Source organism: Toxorhynchites rutilus, chromosome 3 (assembly GCF_029784135.1).
Source record: "Toxorhynchites rutilus septentrionalis strain SRP chromosome 3, ASM2978413v1, whole genome shotgun sequence".
Taxonomy (NCBI): Eukaryota; Metazoa; Arthropoda; class Insecta; order Diptera; family Culicidae; genus Toxorhynchites; species Toxorhynchites rutilus.
In genome coordinates this window covers 100,011,763-100,036,376 of record NC_073746.1, presented here as the reverse complement: position 1 = coordinate 100,036,376, position 24,614 = coordinate 100,011,763, and the positions used below count along the sequence as shown (strand labels likewise).

The window sequence follows — 24,614 nt, the reverse complement described above, 5'->3', positions numbered from 1 at the left end:
TTTTGGGAGGTACCTAAGTACTGTCTTTTTCAAACACACAGTTTCCAGCTTTGTCCGTCCGCCAGCGAGATGACAGCGAGACGTGTGGGAGCGCTCACATAAGCTCTTTTGGGGAAAAGTCTTTCCATGCCAAGAAAAACAAAACATTGCGGGAACTGGTGCAAGTTCGCTCGCTTTGATGTGTGCGCTCTGCGAGCTTTTTGCATCTGGCAAATGTGCAGCATCAGAGGGGTTGGGGTTTGTGTTTCTTTCTGTAATTCCTGCAGTGGGTAGAACTTTAAAATTTTGCTCCAGTTTAATTAGGATTTGAGCTGATTTCTGGGGAAGCTTGAGTTTTAAGTATAATATAAAATAATGTTGCCCGATTTCAATTCCAGGACATTAGAACTATGAAGTGATGGTTCTTTCCAAGCATAGTTAAAACGAAAGAAAAGGCACATTTTTATTAAATAACTGTTACAATCAAAAAGAAATACAGGTCGGACTCGATTATCCGGAGACTCGACTATCCGGGATTCGATTATCCGGAATTTTAGACTCGATTATCCGGAGTATTTTATTTTTGATTTACGGAAATTTTGAATAATTTGTATAATAATTCTATATTGAACAGCTAATAAGGATATCAAAAGAAAGGGCTTGATTAGTAGAATGCAGTTATTTATGAAAAATGCAAATTCAAGATGGTGGCCACAACTAAATGGCGGATTACATATTTTCCCAGAACCCTATCAAAATGGGTATCAAACGAAAGGGTATGACTAGTAGAACACAGTTATTCATGAAAAATGCAAATCCAAAATGGCGGCCACTACAAAATGGCGGATTGCATATTTTCTCAGAACCCCATCAATATGGATATCAAATGAAAGGGCTTGACTTGCAGAATACAGTTATTTATGAAAAATGCAAATCCAAGATGGCGGCCACTACAAAATGGCGGATTACATATTTTCTCAGAACCCCATCAATATGGGTATCAAATGAAAGGGCATGCCTAGTAGAACACAGTTATTTATGAAAAATTCAAATCCAAAATGGCCGCTACCGCAAGATGGCGCCATATATATTTTTTTCACATCCCCATCAATATGGATACCAAATGAAAGGGCTTGACTAGTAGAATAAAGTTATTTATGAAAAATGCAAATCTAAGATGGCGGCCACTACAAAATGGCGGATTACCTATTTTCTCATAACCCCATCAATATGGGTATCAAATGAAAAGGCTTGCCTAGTAGAACACAGTTTTTTATGAAAAATGCCCAAAAATGTATCAAAAAAAAGTTCTCGACTAGTAGAACATAGCAGATAATGAAAAATCCAATTTCGAGATGGCCGCAGTCCCCAAACAAATAATAACTTTTTGAATGGTTTCATTCAGCTTGACCTGTTTCTATGTATGTTTGAATGTTTGTTGGTTTGTCCCACATTAATAGAAAATTGACCCCGTTCCTGTTGAATGATTGATCTGAGATTTGGAACATACATTTAATTCTACTGTCATTATAAAACTGCGTATTCCATGATCTTCAAGAATTGAATTTTCACCAGGAATTGTTTATATCTATATTGCAGCCAAATTAAGTAAGATATAAGTTGTGCGTCAAAGAACAAATTGGGGAGTGGATAAAAAACTTCATTTTAATTGATAGAAACAATCTAGTTTAATATAAATTTGAATTTTTTTTTAAATTATTAACTTTTATGTGTTTCACTTCCAAAATGTTATTAAAATTCACTAATTAGTTGTTCTACTACTAAAGGGTGTGTCACATCAAATTGCATCACGGAAAAAACGCTGTAGAAATTTAATTTTTAGGAATTATATCTTCAGCTTTCGCTTAAAATCAGATAAGAGTGTATAGATCACGTTGGCCATGCTTCGCTGTAAATTTTTCGTAAATTTGGAAAAATGTCGTCGAACGAAAAAGAGCGTCGTGAATTAATCCTGTGCACTCATTTCGAGAATCCGGAGTTGTCACATCGGGACATTGGTAAGATGCTGGGAATCGTCCAATCCACGGTCAGCAGAGTACTAAAACGATACTTCGAGAACCTAACCATCGACCGGAAGGTGAAGAACGGCAAAAATGGATGCTCCGTTAGTGAAAAAGATCACAAGCGCGTAGTTAAGCAGTTTAGAGGTGATCCGAGAAGTTCGGTCCGGGATGTCGCCAATAAGCTGAATTTGTCAAGTTCATTCGTCCAGCGGACTAAAGAGAACTCTATCTGCTCTTGCGGAAAGCGGAGCGCCCCCTTCGTGATGACCGGCACGGTAAACGGGCAGGTTTACCTTAAGGAGTGCCTACAGAAGCGCTTACTACCACTATTGAAGCAGCACGAGGGCCCGACCATCCTCTGGCCGGATCTCGCTTCGTGCCACTATTCAAAGGACGTGTTGGAGTGGTACGAAGCCAACGGGGTCACCTTCGTGCCAAAGGAAATGAACCCGCCCAACGCGCCGGAGCTTCGCCCAATAGAGAAATATTGGGCGATTATGAAGCAGGCCCTCCGGAAGAACCCAAAAGTTGTCAAATCGGAGGCGGACTTCAAGAGAAAATGGATTCCTGTTCAAAAAAAACTACAACCTGACGTTGTACAGAACCTTATGGACGGGGTAAAGAGGAAGGTGCTAGCATACGGGCTTGGGCTCGAAGTATGAATAAAAAGAAAATGCCAAAAGTTGTTTAATAGTTTTTATTTTACTGTCTAAAATTTTCAAAAGGAACGGTCTACTGGGCGAATTTCTACAGCGTTTTTTCCGTGATGCAATTTGATGTGACACACCCTTTTATAATGTCTATATTTTTTGTAGTTTCCATGGCCGATTGGTGGATATTCGACTTCAATTCCAATTTTGCCGGGGTTTTCTTGTTCTTCTGGCTCCGATCCCCGACTAATTTTAACATCTAATTTAAGATCTTTCCTCATAGAATTCTGGATTCTGTTTTGAGATTTTGTTCTTCAAAAATTTTAAATAAATACTACATAAAAAAGCCAGGCTCCTAACTGCAAAATACAGATTTTAGATTCCAGTTTAATGCGGATATTTTCAACTTCAAATTTTGAGATACAATATTGATCAATAGACTATTGATTTTAAATTCAGAATTACATGATCGTAGCGTAGATCGCATATTCATGTTTTCGAAACAGGTCCTTGATAGAAGATGATTTCTAATTGCAGTTGCCACATTCCAAATTAGATATACTGATTTCAAATCTTGATTAGTTCAGTTTCTTAATTGAATACCAGGTATCAAATTTCAAATACAGATTATAGATTCGCAAGTTTGGAATTCATATTCAGATTTCTAGTACTTGAGTATCATTCTTTTATTTTCAGACCCAATATAGAGTTTGCAGTTGACTGAAACGAATGTTAGATTCCACAGTCTAAAATCACATATTGAATAATTCAGGTCCTTCTAGGAATCAAATGGAAGCTGGTTGATAAGTTTAATTGGATTTGCTGTTGCATTGGTTGGTAAAAAATTGTGTTAGTCCAGAAAATCTTTGAAAAAAAAACAGGAAATTCGATTTCACATTTCTTCCTTATATTGTAGCCCACTACACCTACACACACCAAGATAAAAATATGTACGTAAAATATTCTAATACATGAAAGTTGTAGCTTTAAAATGATGTACATCCCATTGATATACGTTGATTTTTCACGAAGTTACATCATGTCAAAACTCGCTTCCGTCTTCGCATTCTGTTCCTCTAACTTTTTGGCGAGTGTATTATCTTTTATTAGCGCAAAGTTGATTTTATTAAGTAACAGAACAATAAAGTGAAAGAGCCAAATTACGGTTGAAACGACTTTAAAGGACACAGGATACAAAATGAACTTCATTGAACATCTGTAATCGCAAACTAAAATAAAACTATGAGTCTTCTCACTTTCCTTAATGACCTTAATGACGCGTGACGTGACAACGTTGTGATTCACAAAAAACAGTTTTTTTTTCTCGTTTTCATGTGTAAATCACATGGCTTCCAAAAAGCAAACAATCTATTTTCTATTTATAGGAGAAGGTTGCCCTAATCCGACCGGTGGCCTCGAATCGACCACCTCTTGGATCTCGGGAATGGCACTACCTACCGAACATTTAGTGGCGTCAAATGAAAGGTGTCACTACGCTGATAATTTGGTTATTTTCTAGCTCCCTTCATTCTAGCGTTTTGGCGCCGTTTTGTGTTTTCAATGCATAAGAAAAGAAAAAATTAAATATTCTTGTAGATAACGATGGTTTCAACGTTTTCGTTCTGGTGTAGAGGTCGTCGAAGATGCGCCACGCTCCGGAAGGCCTGTCGTCGAAAATTGCGACAAAATCGCTGAATTAGCCGAGAAAGACCGGCATAGTAGCAGCCGTAGCATCGGCCAAGAGCTGGGGATAAGTCATCAAACCGTTATTAACCATTTGAAGAAGCTTGGATTCACAAAGAAGCTCGATGTATGGGTGCCACACACGTTGACGCAAAAAAACATCTTTGACCGTATCGACGCATGTGAATCGCTGCTGAATCGCAACAAAATCGACCCGTTTCTGAAGCGGATGGTGACTGGCGATGAAAAGTGGGTCACTTACGACAACGTGAAGCGCAAACGGTCGTGGTCGAAGCCCGCTGAAGCGGCTCAGACGGTGGCCAAGCCCTTAATAACGGCCAGGAAGGTTCTGCTGTGTGTTTGGTGGGATTGTCAAGGAATAATCTATTATGAGCTGCTTCCCTATGGCCAAACGCTCAATTCGGACCTGTACTGCCAACAACTGGACCGCTTGAAGGTAGCACTCATGAAGAAGAGGCCATCTTTGATAAACAGAGGCCGCATTGTCTTCCATCAGGACAACGCCAGGCCATACACTTCTTTGGTGACGCGCTAGAAGCTCCGGGAGCTCGGATGGGAGGTTATTTTGCATCCGCCGTATAGTCCGGACCTTGCACAAAGTGACTACCACCTGTTTTTGTCCATGGCGAACGAGCTAGGTAGTCAGAAGTTAGCCACTAAAGAGGCCTGTGAAAATTGGCTATCCGAGTTTTTTGCCAATAAGGAAGCGAGCTTCTATAACAGGGTATTATGAAGTTGGCATCTCGTTGGGAACAAGTCATCGAACAAAACGGCGCATGTTTGACTTAAAACAGATGATTGTAACTAATTTTATGAACAAATGAAAATTCAAAAAAAATACCGCAGGACTTTTTTGACAGCCTAATATATAAAAATGGATTTCTGTCTGTCTTCTTTCTGTCTGTCTTTCTTATTCTTATGGACTCGTAAAATACTGAACCGTTCGACGTGAAAATTTGTCTGTAGGGTTTTTGGGGCCGGGGAAGAATCTTATGATAGTTCGAGACCTTTCCCCCGCTCTAAGGGCTGCTGGGCTATACAAATGAAACACGAATTTCTGCATAACTCGAGAACTAAGCAAGCAAATGAAGTCAAATTCGGTATGTGGAGATTTTAGGGGGCACGAAATGTTTTTATGGTGATTCGACACATTCTCTTTGAGGGGGGTTGCCATAGAAAAGAAACACAAATTTCTGCATAACTTAAGATCGAAGCAGAAAAAGGAACCAAATTTGGCATGTGGAGGTTTTAGGGGGTAAGAAATGTTTTTATTGTGGTACGACACTCCTCTTCTCTCTCTCTAAGGAGGGCTATCATACAAATGAAACACAAATTTCTGCATAACTCGAGAACTAATCGAGCAAACGGAATCAAATTTGTCATGTGGAGGTTTTAGAGAACACGATACGTTCCTAAAGTGTTTCGACCAGCTGTATGACACCCGCCATGTTTTTGGTGCCAACATCTCAAACGTCAAAAGTATTTATTTTCTTCAAAACAGCGATCCATGTTGGCGGCATTGTGCTCCGTTTACTAGTTTAGGGGAGCGTCAACGAATAGCTGATTTTCAGTCGGAATGAACTTTTTCAAAATTAAAATTATGAATGAAAATGAGCTTTTCCATATCAAATTAGTATTCTATTTGAATTAAAAACATTTTCGTTTGCAGTTGGTGAAAAAGTCTCATACGAAAATTGTTTATGAAGACAATTTTATATTATAATGAAAAAAAACAGCAACAATTTTGGAATTGCATAGCCATATGGTCGTCGGCATAGCCACCAGACGTCGACACCATCGCGAATTACCAATTTACCGCCATCTGACATATCGTGATGTCGATGATGAACTTTTACAGCAGAGGGATAGTGAGATATGCGATGACGGTAGGTAGAGTGAGATAGCGATAATCGTGCCATACACCTGGTTTCGACACTTCTCCCCCCTCTCTAAGGGGAGAAGGTCACATAACTCGAGAAGTAAGCAAGCAAACGGAGCTAAATTTGGAATATGGAGATTTAAGAGGCAAGAAATGTTTTTATTGTTGTACGGCACTCCTCCCCCTTCTTTAAAGGGAAGCTGTCATACAAATGAAACACAAATTTTTGCATATCCCGAGAACTAATCAAGCAAAGGGGTAAGCACAAAACTCGAGGAAGGACATGACAATCATCATGTCTGAGATGCCATAATTTTATTATATTTTCTGTATCAAATATGTTTTCCATCAAAGGGAGAAACATGTTATTTGCAAGTGGTTGGAAAATCTTGAACGAGGATTGTGTCTGAAAATAATTTGATGTCACAATGACGAGTTTCGGTAGAAGTACTAGGAAATTTACAGCCAAAGGAAATTGTAAAGGGTCAATTAGTTCAATCAATCAAAAGTTCTGCGATTGGACCAATGAACGTTCGCTTAGTAAGAAAACGTGAATGTTTGAAGGAATTGATAACAAAAAAATCCATTTTGGGAGGAACAAAGTTTGACGGGTTAGCTAGTATTAATATAAATATAAATAAATAAAAATAATATTAAAAAAAACTTTATATAAATACTAAAGAACATCTTGAATGTTGTTAGAGTCCGGGAATCGGCAGGGATTGTATTTTAGTCTTCTATTAAAAGTAAAATGTCAGCTTATTTAACATGATGCCTTTTCCTGTCATTATCTCAATGTATTTCATTTTCAAAACTATAAGAATGGTAAAGTACGTTCATTCGAATTATTTGACATGTTGCTTGCTTTTTTTGAATCGCATTTGCGTATCATAACACTTGGAAAAACGGTGTTAATAATACAACTTTTTTCAATTTTTCAACTGTTCAACTTTTTGAACAACGAATTTTGTATGAAAGTATTCGTAATTTCAAATTCACGATGATTGTGCTCCTGTGGCAGAGTGGTTAGCGTCACACTTAACATGCCGGGGGTTCGGGTTCGGGTCGGGAGAATTTTTCATCAGATAAATTTCATCCGACTTGCACTGTGGGCACGCGTATTCTAGAGTTTGCAGTGTCAGTCCCTAAGGAACGACGCGGAGCTCAACGTGTTTTAATCACATTGTCAAGCAGTTTTGCGATGATTTTCTATTTTATTTTATGAATATGAAGCATGTAATAGAAGATTTTATAGAAGATTCGAAGCTACGAAGGAAACGACATTTTTCTCAAGCATTGGATATGGTAAAAAAATGATTTTAGATAAATTAAAGTCTTTCTTCTTAAAATCAAACAGTTTTAAAGGATCCAGTTTTTTAAGAGCAATTTTCCAGTTTTTTGAAAAATATTATTGGCAACCCTTTTTGTGGGTAAGAAGATTGCAAGGAGGATGATACTCACACATATAAATACGGATTCTTACATATACACACTCCTAAACTGCAAACTCGTGAAAACGAATGTTACGAATCGATTTTTTAGAGGGTACGCATAGCATTTTGTACTTCTGGTACAATTCGCAATGAAGTATTCCTCTAATTTATTCAAAACTTTGAAACGGTTTTGACCAAAAGCTGTGACCACGCCACGAATGTTTAGTTTTGTGTTTGGTGTATGCTGTGTAAAGTGCTTACAAATATATATATATATATATATATATATATATATATATATATATATATATATATATATATATATATATATATATATATATATATATATATATATATATATATATATATATATATATATATATATATATATATAACTTAACTTCCCATGTGAGGAAGTGGAGTTTTTAAAAAAAGACTAACTAAACTAAGCTAAAGCTAAAAAGGAAAACGCGACTGTTCTCGTCGGCTCACTAATTTAATCTGAATCTTTATTCAATTTCTTTTTGGTACAATACGAGTTGGAAATCATTATTACTTGGAGAGATGTTGAATCGGCATAATTTGATGCCTCCGCGGTTGGTCTCTGCTGTGATCCGGTTCCGTTGTTTACAGTCACAGCACGTCTTATGCCGTGGGTATGGTTGCTGGTTTGATTATATGGGCCTGGCGATAACTTGTGGACCTGGCGATAACTTCTCCCTTTGGTAAGAATGAAACGTCCCGGCTCACTAAGGATGATTTAGCTTCTTCGGATGCTGTTATGGGATTTTCTGCTGGTTTTGGTAAACGATCTAAGAAAGATTCGTGTGGTTGAGGTTTTCCAAGAATTCTGATATTGATGCTTTTGGATTTTATTAAGTACAGCACGATCATTATTATAACTCCCAGGATACTGACAATAGATAAACTCATTGATGAGTAATGGTGAATTTTATAGCTTTCCACCAATGAATCCAGATGATTTCTGTTGATAATGTGTAGATCTTCAATAGCGGTCTGGTTTTGGGTAATTTGTACTTCGATTTTCAAACCATCGAAAGGGAGTATTATTGGAATTTCGTTTCTGATTATTTCTGTGTTTGTAAATGTTGTTTTGTTCACCTCGATGCTGCAGTTATGAAACTCAATCAAAAATAATCCAGATAAATTTCTATCAGTAATTCCGCAGTTTGTTTTGATTTCTAGAGGAATCATAGATTTTAAAACGACATGGTGATCAGTTAGAAGCTTGATTTCATTTTTCCGTTCATATTTTTCAAACGTACAATTTCCAGTAAATCCTCGTAATATTTTTGAGAAGCATTTATCATCGCTGTAGTTTAGGAGCATGTCTTCGTTACAAATGTTGTTCTGCTCGATCTGCTGACATTCTCTCGTGATGAAGTAAGTTCCTATCTCGCTCGTCATTGCTTTGTTTGCTGGTATGTTCAATATCTTGTTTCCAACTGGTAAGGTTTCTAGTATCAAATTACTATATGTTACATTTTGAAGAGAAGGTATCTTGACTACAAATATCAGTTCAGATGAATTAAAAAATGCAGATATTTCAAGGAAGTCGTAAGCTTGCTCTATATTTTTGATTTCTATGCCTTTTTCTTCTAATCTTTCTATTGAAAACAAAAGTTCTTCTGGGTGGAGGATATGTTTCGAGATAATGTTAAGTTTTGCTAAATGAATCGACTCTGCTATGTCCTTGAAATGTGAGATTAAGTTATCTAGTAACATGTTGATTTTCATTACATCTTTGATTATTTGTATTTGTTTTGCTGTGTTATCCATACGAGCCTGATTGAAATTTTTGACAATGATTTCTTGCTGTTAATTAATTTGTTTTATAATTGTATCTATTCTGTTATTCAATTGATAATTTATCTTGGCTTGTTTGTTATTTTCATTGATAAGTTGATTGCCTTTAATTCTTAGCTCCTCCAAATCTTTAATAATTTCATTGTAATCTTCGTTATCCAAGTTTCCGGTGATAAATTTTATTCCGCTTCCCACAAAATTCAATAATCCTCTTTTGGGTCGTGGTTTATTCTGAAGGCTATGATAAAGATAGTTAAGATTATTAAATTTTGAAAGGATAATTTCGTTCAATTCCGATGTATTGCAAATATTCTTTATTCCGTCGATCATATTTTTTATCGTTATCAAAGTGGGGTGATAAATTTCGAAATCTATGATGTGGTAAAATTTGTGTTCCCCATCTTTGATGTAGTTTTCACCTGATGCTATTGCTAGCAGACCTGGATTGTGACTAAGTTCCATTATTTGTATGGTAGGTTGCCTGCCCATAGTTCCAGATACTAAAACGAGAAATAAGAGAGTTCGGACGGCGGTCCATATCCTAAAATAGAAAAATAGATTAGAGTTCATTTTATTACTTCCTTATTCTACGCATTTTTGCTTTATGTAGTTTCCTATTTTTATCGTCTTCATACGTTTGGTTCCTGTCTTCGACAACTTTAACAGGTTGAAACCATTCTTTAGTTTTTGCTTTAATACCCTGCCGTCTATTAAAAACTGTTTGATCGGCTTCAAGTAATGGTGGGTCTTCTCTAGATGCATTTTGTTGTTGATGTTGTTTCTGCTGTGTATCAGTAGCTCTAGCCTCTGCTTCTTTATAAATTTTGTCACGGTATTCCAAAAGCTGGGCTCTATCTAAAGGTCGTTCTTCTTCGCTTTTTATTCCGTAGAATATTTCGCGAGGTCTCATATTGGTAGAGCTGTGAATTGTATTATTGTACAAGCTACACGATATTTGAAACATTTCCTTATTGGTGACATTCTCATATTTGTCTTTATTGCATCTGAAAATTTCTTCTATTGTTGAATGGAATCGTTCTACCGTTCCATTTTGTTCACTGTAGTTGGTTGGTGTAAAATACTGTTGAATATGAAATCCAAATTTAGACAGTTTGTCTATAATTGATAAAAATAAATTAGGTTGGGATATTAACACATCAATGTGGATAATATCCAATGGTTGCTTTGGGATAGGGGTTTCGCCTAGAAGAATCTTATACGGTTTTCTCTCATACTTCATTCGATTGCAGGTATTACATAATATGATAAACTTCCTTATCTTAATTTTCATTTTTGGAAAATAGAATCTTCTTCTCATTACTGCCAGATTTTCTTGAATTCCACGATGTGCAATTTCGTGAGTTTCTTCAATTAAAGTATCTTGCTCCTCATCGGATCTCACGTCTATTAGTAAGCGTTGTGATATTCTAACCTTGAAAGTACGACATCTACTGAAATAATTTTTATAAACTATTTGAATTTGGTTTATGAGATTTTCTGGACATATTATGCAATTTGTGCGTCGAGGGTCCATATATTCTTTAAACATTTTAATTAGAAACGGTACGCCAAATATTACTTTGGTAATAGTCCGCCTGTAAACTCTGGGAAACACTTCTTCGAAAGTAGTACTTTCTTCACCAATTTTGAGTATAATTTGATTATGGAAATAATTTATGGGAGCCTCTGTGCATTGTATGAATTCTGAATCATCAGTATTCGTTGAATGCACCGTGATATCGTCGGAAGATGAATCAGTTTCATTAATGTTAAGTTCGTGGAAAACTCTGGACAATCCATCGGCTACCACATTCTGTTTGCCAGGTTTGTATTGGATGTCAAAATCAAATTCTGATAAACTTAACCGCCAATGAATGAGCCTTTGATTTGGTTCTTTGAGGTTTAGGCTGTAGGTGAGCGGTTTGTGATCAGTATAAAGTGTAAATCTGTTGCCATAAAGGTATGGTCTGAAATGTTTGCAACCCCAAACTATTGCTAATAGCTCCTTTTCTATGGTGGAGTAGTTCTCCTCGGATTTATTAAGGGTACGAGAGGCATAGGCAATTGGCCTATCTTTACCTATTGGCCCTTGCGAAAGTACGGCACCTATTGCGTGATTAGACGCGTCAGTGGTCAAAATAAAAGGTTTTGTGAAGTCTGGGTACTGAAGGATGTCACTACTGGTCAAAATGTTTTTGCATTTGTCAAATGCCTTTACGAAGTCTTCATTGTGAACTATTTTTTCACCTTTTCTCAAAGAGTTAGTCAAAGGTTTTGCAATTTTTGCAAAGTCCTTTATAAATTTTCTATAATAACCGAGTATTCCTAGAAATCCTCGAAGTTCTTTATCACTCTTAGGTAAAGGCCAATTTTGAATTGACTCGATTTTATCCGGGTTGGGTCTCACACCTTCGGATGTGACGACATGTCCCAGAAAGGCGACTTCTTTACTTAGAAATTCGCACTTATCCAGCTGAATTTTCATATTATATTTAGACAATGAATCAAAAATTTTCTTTAGATTGTCTAAATGTTCTTGCAAATTTGTAGAAAAAACGATGATATCATCCATATAGATGAAACATCGCAAACCAATATGCTCTCTAAGAATATTGTCCATCACTCTTTGAAATGTGGATGGCGCATTCTTGAGTCCAAATGGCATTCGTAAGAACTCATAGTGCCCATTTTCGACACTAAAGGAACTATCCAAACTGGAGAGGTCCACGGGCTAACTGAGTGTCTTATAATACCCTGTTGTAACATCTGGGATATTTGTTTCTGCACTTCTTCTCGATGGCAAAAAGGGTACCTGTATGATTTGGCATAAATTGGTAAATCGTCTTTTGTTTGAATATTATGCTTAATAGCATTAGTGAATGATAAAGCTTCTCCTTCTAATAGAAAAACATCTTGGTTTTCCGCAATTATTTTCAGTAGCTTCGATTTTTCTTCTGAGTTGAGGTGATTCAATCTTAGTTGATCAAAAAGTCTTCGGTTTATTGGAACTGGAGTTGTTGAGCGAATTTGTGTTTCAAAATTATTCAATTCGAATTCAAAGGGTTTTGTTAATTTTAGTAGGTTCCTTTGAGTAATTAGTAATTGTCATGAAAGCACGATTGTTTACGGCGTTGTATATTCCAGAGTGAATAAATGTGGTATCGGAAATATTCATGTCAGTGTTCACGAAGAAATCTCCTTCACTGATTGTTACTGGAAGGCTCACTACTTTCGTTTCTTCAGGATTCAATTGTATTTCAGTAGCAAACGGATATTTTCTTTTCATTTTTATTTTCCCAGTAGGAAATTGTAACTCATTTGTATTTGTGAGAATGTCGATTCGAAGCATTTGTAAAGATTCGTAACCAATCAGTCCATCAAAAAATGGATGAAAGTCAAAAACGTAAAATTGCAATTTTTGTGTTTGAGGCACTTGAATGAATGGATTGAATTCTACAAAACGATTAATTGTATGAGAACCGTTAATATTAGTGACAATGGCTGGATCGGTGTGTCTGCAATTTTCAAAGTTAACATGTCGGGTGCTTATGTAGTTTTTATTTGCCCCGGTATCTATTAAAAATTTTAAAACTCCTTTCGAAGTAGGAACTTCGATATAAGGTATGAAATTATTTACGTTGGATTGAATTCTGCATCCTGCTGTCGAAAATTTAGGTCATCGATTTCATTTGTGATTTTCTCTTCGTTATTGGTTTCAATTTGTTGGTCTGATGGCTGGGTTTCTGAGCAAATCTCATTGCTTTGGTTTTCGAAATTTTGATATGCGTAATAGTATTCGTCATTATTGGGGTAATAGTAATTTTCAGGATTTAATTCCTCAGGAATTTGGAAGTTGGGTCTATTCATATAATTGACTTGACGAGTTCTCATGGAGTGGTCAACCTCCATCGGTACCGGTCTCGGTTGTTGATCGTTGGGTCTTTGTACATACGCGTCCCTTTGGGGGTTCGGTAAGTTGAAGCGTGGTTGATTGAAAGATTGTGAGTGATGAGCTCTTGGAGGTGGATGGAAAGGTGGTTGCAATGCTCTAGGTTGTGGTTGAAATGCTCTATGTTGTGGTTGGAATTGTCTATGTGGTGGTTGGAATGGTCTATGTTGTAATTGGAATGGCCTAGAATGTTGCTGTGATGATCTAGGGTATTGTTGGAATAAATTTGGGATCGAATTGTTGGGTCTTGGTGGAATTGGGGGTGCAGCTTTAAAAGGGTTTCTAACATAATTATAATTTCCTTCCTCGAGGCAGAGTCGTAACGCTTCCTTTAGTGTTTTTGGACATTGCGCTCTTATGATTGGTCCAAGTGGATCCTTTAATCCTGCCAAAAATACTTTTAGACCTAATTCTTGATAAAATGAATTTTTCGCTGCTTTCACGTCAGCATTATTTTCGTTCAAATTGAGAAGATTCACTAGCAGTGAAATTGAATGAGAAATCCGACTATAAAATTCTTCTACGGTAGTGCTCTGGTTCGATTTAAATAAATCCCGCGTGAGGGAAATTTCGTCACGCTTATCGCTATAATGTGTAATCAATGTGTTTTTAATATCGTCCCAATCTGTCGAGGTGCCGTAAATTTCCAGAACGGTATCGGCATCTCCTATTATTTTGCTACGGATGGCTTGCATCCAGACTTGAAATATAGGGGAATTTCTAGCTTCGGCCAGAAGTGGAATTAAATTGTCGATGCATTTGATGAAACTGTGCAGTTTCACTGGGTTTCCATCGAAACAAGCGATGTCCCTTATGATTTGTGGTGTTTGCAAAGATTTTATGATTGTTTCTGTTCTGGCAAAATTGTTGGCAACATCGTTTTGAACGTTCACAGGTTCAGGTTGATGTTGAATAATTTGTGCTGCTTGCGGAGCAACAATTTGTGGGGCGGCATGTTGAGCAGCGCGTACTGCTTCAACGGCGCCTTGTATCTCAAGCTGAAGCTGTTGAATTTGATCATCTCGGTCCATGATGGCTTGTTGCAATTCTGCAATATGCGCATCCATTTTTACTTTAATTAATTAATTAAAGTAAATAATCAAATCACTATTTTACGGTGTACTTATTGTTCTTTTGAAAGTATTTTATTTCACTTATATCTCTTATTTATTTAATAGAATAAACTCTTTAATTATTTTGGCACTTGATAGATAGTTAAATCGTAATTGAGTGATTGGTATGTATTGTTTTACTTCACTTTTATTTTTCTTATTTATTTAGTAGAATAAAATAAAATTCTTACCTTAGAAAAAGAAATGGTCCCATATCCTTTGGGTTCTTTTTATGTAGAAGCAGGTCGTTAGCTCCGTGATGTGTCAGCTGCTGCGTTTTGTATCTGATATGCACTCAGGGAACACTTTCACTAAACACTCAACACGGGGCGCTAACTAATCCTACCGACTGCGCCACTTAACTTCCCATGTGAGGAAGTGGAGTTTTTAAAAAAAGACTAACTAAACTAAGCTAAAGCTAAAAAGGAAAACGCGACTGTTCTCGTCGGCTCACTAATTTAATCTGAATCTTTATTCAATTTCTTTTTGGTACAATACGAGTTGGAAATCATTATTACTTGGAGAGATGTTGAATCGTCATAATTTGATGCCTCCGCGGTTGGTCTCTGCTGCGATCCGGTTCCGTTGTTTACAGTCACAGCACGTCTTATGCCGTGGGTATGGTTGCTGGTTTGATTATATGGGCCTGGCGATAACTTATATATATATATATATATATATATATATATATATATATATATATATATATAGAGGGAGAGAGATTTGTGTCCAAGATCGAATTGTTGACGCAGGTCTACGAAATTATTATTTTCAATTCGCTTGCTTACCACTTTGGCTGGGGGACCGGTGCCATGTCGCTGTGTTTGTTTGGAGATCCCATTTTCAATTACTATAATAATTTGGTCGCGTCGACATTCGCGCATTTCATGAAAAAAACAATCGGTCAGGGATTGCGAAACAAAGAGTCGACATTTTGACATTTCCCGCTCAGAAACGGTTCTCTATGCATGAAGCAATTCGAATGTGGTTAACCCGTAAGATTGCCACAGGAAGCACAATTTTATGGGGCACAATTGGGCGGCATAGGAGTTGAAGAATATTTTTATTTCATGTTCCATCTCTACAAAATAATATTAACTCAGGAGTCATATGGACGTGATCATGTCAGTCGCAAAAGTGAAGAAGTGAAGTGAAGCTTTGTGAACAAATGCTTCAGACAATTCCTCAATACGCGATTTTTATGAATAATTATGAAAATCGCCTCCACCTGAGTGGGGTTGCAAACAAGCACAACTTTCGATATTGAGTTCGATACGAATAATTTGTTTGATAAAATTTATAATCCTGATCGGCGACGCAGACCAAATTTCCTTGGGCTCCAGAATAGCTTTATGAAGGTGTTGAAGTCTGCGTCTAGTTAGAGCTCCGCAGTTACAGAGTAAATGTTCCGAGGTTTCGCTTTCGGCATTACAAAAGCGACAAATATCATCTTGTGCTTAATCTATGTTCTTAAGATGGTATTCACTCGGGCAGTGTCCTATTACAAGACCAGTGAATGTGCTGAAGTCTTTCTTATTAAGGCATAGCAGCTGTTGAGTAATTTTAATACTCGACGTAATAATTTTTTTCGCCTGCTTAAGTTTTGCAGCCATCCAATTGGCTGTCACTTCCCGGTCTTCCCATTTTTCAGCTCACTTTTCAACACACAGTCAGAAAGTCCACAGAATGGTTCTGGACCAGTGAATGGTGAGTTTGAGTCGTTCCTGGCAAGTTCGTCTGCTTGCTCGTTGCCCTCTATACCGCAATGGCCAGGAATCCAGTACAATTGTACCGAACTTATCTGACTTAATTGCCGTAAAAGGGAAATGCCTTCCCAGACAATTTTTTAAGAGTATTTGAAGGCATTTAGAGCTTTAAGTGCCGCTTGACTGTCAGAGAATATGCAGATGTTTTTTTTTTTTTTTTTTTTTATCCAAAATATATATTTTATTAAGGCTCATTTGGCGTCAGCCTAACGGGGCCGGGAGTTCAATATTTTGACAATGTTTGCTTACAAATATGTTAGTAATATGTAACCGATTACTCACGGTTGACTAGAGGTTAGTATTACAATTGTTCTCATAATTGGTATGTCGCAGTCTTCGATGCTCTGTACGTGTGCCCGACACGGGATACTTCCTATTGGGATGCAGCTGACCATTAATCAGCAACGCCCCCCTAGTCTGTACCCCGTATCTAGCGTGGTGCGTCTTTCTCGACTCGAGGAATCCAGGATAGAATGGTCACTAGCCGGCGCAATCGACAGCTCGTGTAGAGTTGTCATGAGCGGTACAACCTTTGACTCTTGTTGAATGATCAGTGGACTGCATAACCTTCGGCCCGTGCATCTTTTTTTTTCAACTAGCAATAATCGCACCTCGGTAAAACCTCATTGGTTACGATATCGCCATTGCGCAAAGCTTGCAGATGTTAGCATGTTTATATTTTCTTTTGAGACAGACATTTAAACATTCTATTATTGCAGCTATTTCTGCCTGAAAAACTGTTGGCCAGTTTCCCATAGCTACAGAGATTTTTGTTCTGGGTCCATACACTCCGGCACCTGTTCTGATTCTCGACCCATCAGTGTAGAACATGATTGAATCATTACGAACGTTGGGGCCATCTTCATCCCATACTGAACGAGAATGTTCGATCATTCTGTTTAGAATGTCATAATTAGTCCTAGGTTCCATCCAATCACTGTTCATCTCTGAGGCTGTTCCAATGAGTAAGAGATTCAGGATGCTCAAGTGACCAGTTTTGTCCCCGTCTAGTATTCTTTCCATCTTTTAAGCTTTAGAGCGCCTTTTTTAACCTCTAGCTGAACATATTGGTTCAAAGGTACCAGGTGAAGGATAGCCTCCAATGCCTTTGAGGGTGTACTTCGCATTGCTCCAGTAATTGCAACGGATGCTAATTGTTGGAGTTTGTTTAGCTTTTTTTGTAGCTACTGTCTCCTTAGTCTTTGGCCACCATACAAGTGATGCATAGGTTATCCTAGGCCGCACAATTGCAGTGTAAACCCACATAACCATTTTTGCGAATGAGGGAGCGCTTTACGCACGCCTCATTCGCAGTGGTATATAAAAATCACTCCACACGACTTCACTCGTTCTCGGTATAGAAAGCACAGTAGGTATGCCCATAAATTCCCAGAACAATTGTGTGGAAAAACGGGTATGCTTCCAATTTTTTTTTTAATTTAAATTATTTATTAATTAGCGAATGTATTACGACATAACATGTAAAACAATTCTAAGAGAATTTTCAACTCGATTGGTGTGCAAATCGTTGTCCGTTTATCTGTCAACATCCGTTGCCAACAAACATAGTTCTTAATGTTAAAACTATTCCATACTGCTATGGAGGGCAAGGCTCAAGTCGATGTCATCTATACCGATCTGAAGGCGGCTTTCGATAGGATCGACCACAACATACTATTGGCTAAACTATCACGTCTCGGATCATCTGCAAAACTCGTCTCGTGGATGAAAACTGCGCGTTAAAATTCATGGCTGCGTTTCCTCGTGCTTCTGCAATTCTTCTGGAGTCCCTCAAGGAAGCAACTTAGGCCCTTTGTTGTTCATATTATTTTTTAATGACATTGCTGCGAAATTAGGGTTGAACTGCAAATTAATTTATGCTGATGATTTGAAAATATTCTGCATGATCCGTTCAGCTGAAGACTGCCAACGCTTGCAACATTTGCTGAATGTGTTTGTTGACTGGTGCCATCTAAACAAACTGATTATCAGCGTACCGAAGTGCTCCGTCATGACGTTCCATCGTTCCAAAAGTCCGTTACAGTTTGATTACTGCATCGACGGTGCTTTGCTTGAAAGAGTTGAAAAAGTTCCTGACCTCGGAGTAGTGCTGGATCAGAAATTGAACTTCAACGCTCATTACACCTCAATCATTGCTAAGGCAAACCGACAGCTCGGATTTATTTCGAAGATTGCGAAGGATTTCACTGACCCATACTGCTTGAAGTCCTTATATTGCGCTTTAGTACGACCAATTCTCGAAACTGCAGCCGTTGTTTGGACTCCAAATGTGATTTTCTGGAATTTGAGGATTGAGCGTGTACAGCGAAGATTCATCCGGTTGGCCTTGCGTCATCTACCTTGGCGCGATCCATTGAATCTTCCTGCTTACCCGGATCGATGCAGACTTTTAAGCCTGGACACTCTTGAGAGAAGACGAAGACGCAGACAGGCAATTTTCGTATCAAAGCTGTTCAATGGGGAAGTTGATTCTCCTCGGCTACTTTCATTACTGGACCTTCGTGCTGCTCAACGACCTCTCCGACAGCGATCTTTGCTACAGAACAGATTTCATCGTACTTTATTCGGATACAACGAACCGCTGTCGTCGATGATTCGAACTTTCACATTGGTGGAGGATCTATTTGATTTCGGCGAGACATCCAGCCGCTTTAAAAACAGATTAACTAGTTCGTCGATTGTATAAATAATTGTACTATATTATTATATATTTCTTCATTAAGACCACAGATGTCAGATGAATCAGATTTAAATAAATAAATAAATAAATAAATAAATAAATAAATAAATAAAAATTTGACTGGGGGCTAAATTAACTTAAAAATAGGTTGGGTTAATTACACTAATTTAAGACTCAACGCAAAATTGCATCTGTCACTGAACAATTTTGTTCCGCAACATATAAGAGCATATGAAATACCGTTCTGAATCATATTTCGGACACTTTGTTCTTATATCTTGAATTGCTTAATACACTGATAATATAACTTTAAAATAATATCATAATTGCTTCTTTAGAGTAATCCCTTGGTTTCACTATCATTTCACATGAGAACTACATTTGAATTAAAACATAATCGGCAGAAATCTTACAACGCTACTCATTATCGTTTGTGATTGACGTTTCCTTAGCGTGAGCACGTAGAATTTACCCGTTCATAAATATTTAAATTTCTCCCGTGTTTCATCAGTTCTCATCATCGTTAACAGTTTACTGTGTTTGCATGGTTAGTGTTTCGCAGTTGATTATATAATATAATCAAGTGTAATGTAATTTCCGTCCAAAAAATTACAAAATAAAGTGTCCGAAATTTGAATTCAATCTGTCCGAAATTTGATTTAGTGTCCGAAGTTTGATTCTTACTAGCTTCGTTTGAAAAGCGAATAAAATGATGATTTTTTTATGTTTTCAATCAAATAGGTACCAAAGTAGAAAGCTTAAAAGCATATTGAACTAATTTATTAAAAATATCAACCTAATAATACCTGTGCATAAAGTTTAGATCTGTTTTCTGTATCATATGCCTTAAGCGTCCGAAATATGATTCAGAACGGTATTCCAGTTATCATATCAACTGATATCGAAATGTCGACTAAAAAAACAAACTTCACAATGAATCCCTGCCAAAAAAGATTCTGGTCCACCATGACTTATGGTGAACAATGTTCACTGTTTCATAGTGCAATAACTCAAATCTTTCCTTAAACGCAGGATCTTCAGAGACCGTTCATCATTACACACGCCGTGCTGCTGTCCCCATGAAGATATTTGCTCTCCAGAGGCGGAGAAGCCGGCTAGAAGATGAAATCTGTGTTCTTCCTCCTCCACCTGGGCCTACTCCAGAATCAGATGTTTCCCCGAAACTTCAGCCTAACAGCATGACATCATTATTGCCATCGTTATCTTGTTCCCTCTCCCGGAAGTATCCCACCCACCGAAGCGGGGAAGAGTGAAAAATAGATGACACTCTGTCAGATGGTGAAAAATTATTCTGAAGAGGCTGTGAGGCGACGAGGTTTGTGCGTTTGAGCCGAACATCCACTTCGGCAAGGTTTAGCCGGGCCCCACTCCATGATTTTTTTTCTTTTGCTTCCTTCTCATAGAAATGGTGATCCCTGGTCTAAGTCATGCTGCCAAGTCGAATTTTTCTCCACCGTGCAAACGGGATGGTAACATTTTATTTTTATTTCCGTCAATCTGATTTGCATATTATTATTGGTGGCTTCACACCAGCCATAAAAACAGAAAGTTTTGCATCGAATGCTTTCTTGCCGCTGCTGTTCGTCCGCCCCCACCTCCGCCCGCAGCGCATACGATATTTTATTTGCTTTCCTCCAAAACACGGCAAGCCGTGGGGATCGGAAATGGCACAGTATTTTTTTTATTTCCTCAAACGCATTCTCCATGTTTTCGGAGTCCTTTTGGGGTTCGGGTTTGGCAGGGTTATAAAACTGTTGAAGAGTACGTTTCTTCTTGCACATGTCCAACTTCTTTTGTTCGCACTGGAGTAGAATTAACAGGGGGGAAAAGGAAAACATCATTGTTAGATCGTTGGAAGTGATTTTCAATCAGAATTTTAATAGAAAATGCACATGTGACCTCCCCTAGTTTCGTTCGAAATCATCTCAGTTTCCATTGTTATGGAGTTCGAACTGACGGCAGATATGAGATTGTAAATTCTGGAAATTCAATACGAACAAGTTGCAGATGGTATCCGCTGGAGTGGGACCATGTTCCTGGATTCTTTACTCGATAAATTCGGTGCATAAATATTTATTTCTGCGGAGACGTTCCAGTATGTAATGGGTTGAGTTTTTCAAGATCTGAAATAAAGGCTCGTATTTTTGAGTGTGTTTTTACGAACCAAATTAGAGAAACCCATTTTCCGATAATGAACCGATGAATAATGGAGTTTCAAACTCCTCCCATTAAATTAATTGTGTGAATTCTGCTAGACGTCAGTTATCCTACGCTGAACCCTTCCTGACAACAATTATCCATAGCCGTGCTCTTTCCGGTAATTTGATTTTATCTTCCCGAGCTCAAAGTGGAACGTGTAAAATATTCTCCCACAGACCGGTGGAAGGCATCGTATAAATTGGCGACCATCCGGTCAGACTCGCCTTATCGGGAAAAAGCTTTGCCGTTGCCGGAGAGGCGAGCAAAACTTTCACTTGCATGCTGACCACTAGCGAGATGATTATCCTTGGAACCACTAAAACACACATTGATCAAACTAATGTGACCAGAATAAACGCTTCGGAAATTAGTTTTGGGCTCAATTAAGCGCTTCGAGAGAACTTTTTCCTTTCCGAGGATGGCGAGACCGAGAGGAAAGCAATTAAGTTCTCTACGTCAATAAAAGTTTCTCCAAAACATAATTCAATGTTATGGCAGATTGAAGTGGCAATAAATATGTGGGATGGCTTTGGCGGCGAACCGAAGCCGTTCCCGTGTAACGGTGGTTGGAAAATATTGGTTTTGATGTTTATCAAAACTGTCCCGGGGATATTTTAGTTACATTTGGTGGGGTCGTTATTTAGTTGCAATTTCATCTAATTTGGGGTAATGGTTTACACACTGTACGTTTTACGAGTACTTTATTCTGTGTTTTAAATCATGTTATCAACACCCAGACACACCCCCTTAAAATCGTAAACCTTCTTGCGATTACGCGATGGTTTACGAGCATTCTTAAATCGTGTCACTTCTGCTTATTAAATGTCATTTGAGCCTCGCAGAATGTTTAGCACCGTTTCCATTTTTGACGTAGGACTACGTCTAACCGGAAGATATAGGGGGTGAAATGGAAATCTAGGCACTGAACAAGTAGGAAAAAATGCAAGATTTGGAACGCTTATAACTCGAGCATTTCTCAATAGATCGCAAAGGTTTTTGCATAAATTGATAGGAAATATATCTACGCATCTATCATTACGAATAACATTTCATTTTTCTTGAGATAAATAATTGAATAATTGTGAAATATCAAGCATTGTCAAAATGCACTATGTGCCCATTTTTGATTGGTCCATTTTGTGCTCCTCAAATCGTACCGACCAAAACGGGCAACCAGAGCAGCAGCGAAATAGAATGAAACACGATTGGAAAGGAAAAAGAAAAAAAAATGAACGAAACATTGGTCGCAGTCTCACACATGCGTAATTCTCGAGACAGCCAGTCAGCTTAAAAATCTCCGCTCCGCTGCCGTAACGATCATTCTCATTCAAACCGTACACCACATCGGTTCGCATCACAACACATCAACAAACCAACCCAAGCAGCCATGTCTGGACATGGTAAAGGAGGAAAAGTGAAGGGAAAGGCAAAATCCCGCTGGAACCGTGTTGATCTGAAGTTCCCCGCAAGGGTAGCTAGCTTTCTAAATTGGAACCATTCCATAAAACACGGCGCTTATCAGGGCCATTTAACCTTTCAAAAAAGAGTTTACGAAATACAGTTCAATGCTTTCTAAAATAATATCCAAAATAATAATAAAACACAAATTGATTTTTTCATAATTCGTTTGCCAGGATCTGATGAGCATGTGAATTTGGCAGTTGTTCTGAGCTTATTGATAGTTGGGGACTTTCCTGATTATTCAATTTTCACCAATTCTTAAATTGTTTCCAGATTGAAAGTACAGTAATTTACTATTAGTTTGACATTTAGCTAATTGGACGGACATGTAATGCGACTTATTTAGTTGGACATTTTTGTAAACATAGAGATCCAAATTATGACCCCACATTGAAAGTCGACACTGTACCACTGTCATCGCAAATGTTAAATTACAGGTTAAAATCGCCTCCAATACGACACTGAGTGGCGCTTCGGCACGTCGCATTGAATGTAATTCATTGTACAACATGTCACAAAACTGGATGGGAAGAAATTTTCCAACTGTGGAAGCTGTGGGGAGTGGCAAACGCAATCGCTAAACAGAAAGGTTTAGCCGAACAAGATGGGGATATCGAGACATAACAAAACAATAAACTCTTTAGATTGAAGATAATTTTGTGATCCTGAAAAGGACCCTTTTTAGCCTGCATGTGAAACCAACGAGCGAACAAATCGTAATGAATGTATTTTTTTGCCATCGCCATGTGGTTGTACGGTATCGGCATCGTGGACGTAACAAAGGAGGACAAGTTAAGGGAAAGGCAAAGTCCCACTCGAACCGTGCAGGTGTGCAGTTCTTCGGTGTATCCGCCAATTGCTCCGCAAGGGTAGCTAGGCCGAGTAGTTAGTACCAGTGCACCAGTCTACCTAGCCGGCGTTATATAGTTTCGGCCGCCGAAGTGATCGAGTTGGCTGGTAAAGCTGCTCGCGACGATAAGAAAAACCGCATTCAGAACAGAACACATCAAGACAACAACAGGCAGTTGCAGCGAGTGGCGAGTGGCAAACGCAATCGCAAAACGGCATCAAGTAGCAGAAGAAAAAAGTTTGTTCTTTATACAAACTGCTTTGGTGGCAAATCCAGAACAAGGCGGCATCGAGGGCGTTCGAAATGGTTTTTTTTCAAAACCACGAGTATTAAGTTTTCTAAATTGGAACCATTCCATAAAACAAGGCGCTTTTCAGGGCCATTAAACCTTCCAAAAAAGAGTTTTGGAAATACAGTTCAATGCTTTCTAAAACAATATCCAAAATAATAATAAAACACAAATTGATTTTTTCATAATTTGTTTGCCAGGATATGATGAGTATGTAAATTTGGCAGTTGTTCTGAGCTTATTGATTTTCATCAATTCTTAAATTGCTTTTAGATTGAAAGTACAGTAATTTACACTTATCTCGACATTTAGCTAATTGGACGGACCTGTAATGTGACATATTTAGTTGGACATTTTTGTAAACATAAAGTTCGGGGTCCAAATTATGACCCCACATTGAAAGTCGACACTGTACCACTGTCATCACAAATGTTCAATTACAGGTTAAAATTACCTCCAATCCGACACTGAGTGGTGGTAATGCGACGTGCCATTGAATGTAATTTACTGTAAAATATGTCACAAGCTGGATGGGAAGAAATTTTCCAACTGTGAAAGCTGTGGCGAGTGGCAAATGCAATCGCTAAACAGAAAGGTTTAGCCGAACAAGATGGGGATATCGAGTGATAGCAAAACAATAAACTCTTTAGATTGAAGATAATTTTGTGATCCTGAAAAGGACCCTTTTTAGCCTGCATGTGAATCCAACGAGCGAACAAATCGTAATGAATGTATTTTTTTGCCATCGCTCCCTTTTAACGCTCATTCGT

General features: G+C 38.0%; 1 pseudogene; it reads right to left on the bottom strand.

Moving 5' to 3' along the window:
* Window positions 1–16,902: 16,902 nt before the first annotated feature.
* On the bottom strand, window positions 16,903–16,979 carry LOC129780699 (U4 spliceosomal RNA; annotated as a pseudogene).
* Between the last annotated feature and the right edge of the window lie 7,635 nt (window positions 16,980–24,614).